Source organism: Meleagris gallopavo, chromosome 1 (genome assembly GCF_000146605.3).
Source record: "Meleagris gallopavo isolate NT-WF06-2002-E0010 breed Aviagen turkey brand Nicholas breeding stock chromosome 1, Turkey_5.1, whole genome shotgun sequence".
Taxonomy (NCBI): Eukaryota; Metazoa; Chordata; class Aves; order Galliformes; family Phasianidae; genus Meleagris; species Meleagris gallopavo.
Genome location: NC_015011.2, coordinates 173,530,615 through 173,536,614, shown reverse-complemented (window position 1 = coordinate 173,536,614; position 6,000 = coordinate 173,530,615).

The window sequence follows — 6,000 nt, the reverse complement described above, 5'->3', positions numbered from 1 at the left end:
ACACTTGGTGGCCTTCTATGATGCTGTCACATGCTGGGTGGAAGAGCGGTAGATGTAATCTACCTTGATTTAGAAGGCATTTGATACTGTCTCCCACGACATCCTTATAACAAAGCTGAGGAAGTGTGGGATAGATGAGTGGACAGTGAGGTGGGTTGAGAACTGGCTGACTGGCAGAGCGCAGAGGGTCGTCGTTGGTGGTGCAGAGTCTGGCTGGAGCCCTGTAACCAGTGGTGTCCCCCAGGGGTCTGTGCTGGGTCCGGTCTTGTTCAACATCTTCATCAATGACCTTGATGAGGGGATAGTGGCCACCCTCAGCAAGTTTGCTGATGATCCGAAGTTGGGAGGATTGGCTGACACGCCTGAAGGCTGTGCTGCCATTCAGCGAGACCTGGACAGACTGGAGAGCTGGGCAGTAAGAAACCGGATGAGGTTCAACAAAAGCAAGTGCAGGGTCTTACACCAAGGGAGGAATAACTGCATGCACCAATACAGGCTGGGGGATGACTTGCTGGAGAGGAGCTCTGCAGAGAGGGACCTGGGCGTCCTGGTGGACGACAGATTGGCCATGAGCCAGCAGTGTGCCCTCATGGCCAAAAAGGCCAATGGCATTCTGGGGTGCATTAAGACGAGCATGTCTAGCAGGTCGAGGGAAGTGATCCTCCCCCTCTACTCTGCCCTGGTAAGGCCTCATCTGGAGTACTGTGTCCAGTTCTGGGCTCCCCAGTACAAAAAAGACAGGGATCTCTTGGAAAGAGTCCAGCGGAGGGCCACAAAGATGGTGAAGGGCCTGGAGCATCTCCCCTATGAAGAAAGGCTAAGTGAACTGGGTCTGTTTAGCCTTGAGAAAAGAAGACTGAGAGGAGACCTGATCCAGGTTTATAAATATCTGAGGTGTGGCGGCCATAGTGGTGAGGCCAGTCTCTTTTCAGTGGTACGTGGAGACAGGACGAGGGGAAACGGACATAAGCTGCAGCATAGGAAGTTTCGCACGAATGTGCGTAAGAACTTCTTCACGGTGAGGGTGACGGAGCACTGGAACAGGCTGCCCAGGGAGGTTGTGGAGTCTCCTTCTCTGGAGATATTCAAGTCTCGCCTGGACGCCTACCTGTGCGACCTGGTGTAGGGAACCTGCTTTGGCAGGGGGGTTGGTCTCGATGATCTCTAGAGGTCCCTTCCAACCCCTACAGTTCTGTGATTCTGTGAAAATCTGTGTAATGCCAAACAAAAAAAAGTGTTTAACCTATAGAGTTCTCTCTGTGATTGTGCCCAAACATGTTTTGCTTGGACTATTATTAGGTGATAAATTGAGAAAGGTTATCTTAAATTTACTTTCTTAGAAGATAATCTGTGTATCAATATCCCCAGCATAATCATTTGCATTATCAGCTTTGCCAAAAGCTGATATGTTTTTGAACTACGCAACACACCACAATCAAAGTCTACCTCAATGCTTGATATTTCCAACTGAGAAAACTCTACAAATCGTATCTATTTTTATAGGTTTAATACTTAAGAATGTCATTTCATGTTTGAATACAGTGCTTATCTTGGACATTGAGTTATGAAATTCTCACGTGCATTGCATACTCAATGGCTTCCATCTGAATAATGTTTGGAAGGTTCTTGCTTTAAAAAGGCAGGGAAATTAAGATTAGATGTATCTTAAGCATAGTTTCAGTCATTTAGCCACAGATTTTAGTGGGAAGGTATATATTTCAAAGCTTTAATCTTGATGATGGCAGTAGATAGAATTAAGAGCAAATTCATTTTTACCTTATATGTGTTTCTTTTACATCTATAAAATGTTTGTACTCTTGAACTGCTATATAAATCTTATCTAATTTTTGTATCTCATAGGAAAACTTGTTTCAGATTTTTACAACCACTGTTAGATAGCAAACTACTGTCACAGCTTCTGCAATACATGTTTTGCAGTCTATTCATGGCAATTCATAATCAACAATATCTGAGTAGATTCTATTCCTTTACGTATAAAAATCATCATGAGTACTGTATACCTTTTATTTCTACTAGGACAATCACTCTGTTGAAGTACAACCTAATAATTACATTCTACAACTTGATGTTTGCACATAATGTAATTTATACTATTTTTTTTTCACTGTGCCTAAGCAAGCAAAAAATGTAAAAAAAAAAACAAAAAAAAGAACATGGAAAATACAGGTTCTGGTTTCTGAGAAAAGTAGGAGGTACATATTTTTTATGTCCTCAAAATGACATTTTTTTAAATACTATAACGATTAACAACTTCTATTTTAAAATTACGACACACTACAATTGATGTTGCTTTTAGCTGGCCTAATTCAGCCAGTTTGTGTACATTCATTGTTTTGGCACAGACTTCCATATATCATATTTTTTCCCACTCTTTATAAGTGATTCTTCTACAATTCTTATTGCACTACGTAGATTGTATTATTAAACTGCATTTTTAGAATATCATTTGAAGATAAGAAAAGGAAATAATTTTATTTGATACATGAAGATACTGTGCAAAGACAAATGAAGAAGGCCTTTCTTTGGTTACTTTATCACGTACCTCATCTATTAACAGAAATAAAAATAAGCACACTAGACTGAGTTTAAGATGTTCAGTGTACAGCTCTCTACTTGCAGTTATGAAAGCATTTTCCCACTTGGCAGACAGAAAGTTAAGAACACAAGCAGTGAAAGAAGTGGATGAAGTAACTTGTTTAACATAGGAAAGACTGGCAATTTGAGGAATCAAACCTATAGCTTTAGAGCAGCATTCCAGAATCATGCCAGTGGTTACATCTCCTAACAAGCAATAGAGCAGTGGCTGTCCTGCTACTGGTACAACCTCACTAAGCCATTTTTGACTCCTGAATTCCTTCTCTATATGACTAGAAAACATGATTTTATTGTCTGATTTTTGGAGGGTTGGTTTTATATGCTTTTTTTTTATATTCAAAATGTCTAAAATAAATTGAAGTTTGTATGACAACTGAGCAAATTAGTGTTCCTATAATAGGAAAACAAGGTTATGTTTGCGATAGGGTTTTATTCTGAGAAGATCCAGGAGAATCTAGAAGTGCATATCCCAGAGGGATAGCACTGGAGGATTACACAGGGTAGAAGTAACTAAACCTGATTCAGTCATATCTGTGGTGCCTGCCAGAAGTTGTCTCTCGCATGTGCTATTTCCACAACTGGCATAGTACCTATGTGGTTCAAGATAAGAGTCCAACCCGAGTGACCAGGTGGCACCAGCAAACTTCCGACGAATGTCTAGTTCAATTTTCCACTTCAAGGGGAGCTATCAACAACACTACATCATATCAGCTAAGGCTTTGTCTAGCCAAGTCTTGAGAACACCAAAAATTCTGACTGAATTTTTCAATATACATTTTGCAGCCACTTCAGTTTCCTACATATATCAAGAAAAAATTGTCTCTTTTGTCCTCATAAGTACATTTTCAGTAGTTGTAAACCAGTAGAAGATTGCTTTCCAGTTGCCTATTCACCATATTAAAAAACAGAGATTTTTCACCGCCACCATAATGTGTTTTCTGAGCAAAAGCCTTCTGGATAGCCTCTGATAGACCTCTCCAGTTTCTTCACATCCCATTTTAAGCATAGGCCCCAAACTGGACATGTTAGGGAACTAATATGTCTCAGTCTGCTTTACTCATCTTATACCAATTGCAACTTTGACAAAATCTGGATTATTATCTAGGAGTGCACCATACAGTTGTTCACAGATTAATTATAGCTCATGTCTGCACCTTAGTCAGCTACCATCTAGCTCGCAGAAGTGAGCTAGAGTGAGCAGTTTAAAATAGTTAAATGGCAATTTTATCTTCCTTGGGAGATACTCCAGAGAAAGAATTTTCATCAAAATGAACAATTCCTTATTTACTCAGAAAAAAAAAAAAAAAAGTGCTGATAAGGATTTAGTCTCTACTTATATGCCTAAATATCAGAATTATTTTTTGAGAATATATAGCAGCTCCTGTTATTTTCAAAGATGACTGTTCAGTGGGCATTTGCATCTGGCTCTGGTTGTATTTTTTCCAAACACTTTTGAATTTATGAGATATTCACAAATCTGTTACTCTATTTACCATATCTGTTGAAAAGACAATTGTAAAGTATGAGATGAAATCATGTATTTCTGAATTTTAAATCCTAATCAATATCATTTAAAATATGACCTTGGAAACATTGCTAATTAAACATTTACCACCAACAACTCATTCCTTACTATTCTTCCTTGATGTTTGGGTGAGTGTTTAAGACTACTGCGTAAGTGCAAAATGTTGTTATTTTGAAAGTTTAAAGCATGTTGAAAAGACTTAGATTTTCCTCTGTTATCTACATTATATTAGAAAAGACTTTTTGTCTTTGTATCATTTTAAAAAGTAAAGAAGAAAATATCCTTTTAGATTAAAACTTACTCTCTAACTGGATTTAATAGACTCATCTATCTATTTGCTCGCAGTACTTTGAATGCATTTTTATGTGTTGTTATGCTGTTATGCATGAAAAAATGCTGTAACTCCAGACCAGAAAATAGTACACTTATCTCACTGTCCTTTGTGTTACATAATTGATCCAAATGGAAAAGCACTCTTTTTTTTCACAGATAGACAAATGATTTAACTTTTTAATTAAACTTTAAAGCTTTTAATTAAATGCCTAAATTGCAAAGAACTATTTCAGTTTAAATTGTCTTTAGATTGCTCGATATGTATTTTCCTATTGCATCTCCTCTGACCTGGAAAGTAACAAAGAGCAATAAATCACATTCTCACTTCTTAATTGGTACCATTAACACTTCTTTAATTGCCCAGGCAGACAAGCACTGATTGTGCAAATGCTGCAGGTAAAACAGAAACTGATGCTTATAAACCTAATTCCATCACTGATGTGTCTCAAACACTTTTAAAGTAGCCACTAACTGAATATCTTCATTTTCTTGTTTCCCACACTACTGTCATACATACCAATGTTTCCAGTACTTCTCCATAGGAAACAATATGTCCCAATAAATAAACCACATCTTTAAAGAACTCTGCAGTCTCTTTTCAGTTATCATCAATCTGAGGCGACCTTCATCTTTCCTTCTCTACATATTGGACATTTCTGTACTATGCCCATACAGATGGTAAAGTCTTATATAGAGACTGTTTCTGAATCTGTGGCCAGGACTTCATGTTTATGACCACAGCAAGGATTCCAGACACCACTGCCATGCTAAAAATAAGAATAATATAATTACACCAACAACCCATTTCTTCAGTGGTTTTCTGCTGTAGGGAGCCTGATTTAGCAGGGGAGTTGGACTCAGAGATCTCTAGAGTTCCCTTCCAACCCCTCTAATTCTGTGATTCTGTGATTCTATTGTCTGAGGAGAGAGTCTGCAACTCTTATCTGTCAACACAGCGTCACTGGTAAACATATTTAACTGTACAAACTAAATATATCAATAACCAAAGATGTCTATCCAATTTCTTTGTTGCTCTGAATCTCAGTTACAAAGGACACAAGCTTTATGTGGAATACCCACATTTTTCTTACATGTTATATACCTAGATAAAAGTCTATGGCATATGTTGAAGGGCTGAACACAGATCTTCCTATAGCACAAATCCAAGTATTCTTCTGAAGACAAGTCTGTGTCTCTGAGGAAACAGAGCCAGTTCTCACAGAATTTGCACTTTGCAATTTTCTAAAGAAATGCAAATTTATTCCTCCCAATTTGTTTCTTATAATAGCCGGCTGCTGATGGTCAAGGAGAAGGCAGCTGTCAGGGAAACTGAGGAACATTTCTTAATTCTTTTGTGATGAACTAATTTAATTTGGTAAGTGCTAGGAAACATTGACTGGGCATGCACCATTTCATTGCCAGAGTTGGACTTAAGGAAACATGGTAGAGCTTATATCTAACAGAATTCTGTTCTACACTGGAAGCCTAAGCCTAAATCATTGAGGTCCTCTATTTTGAACAATAAT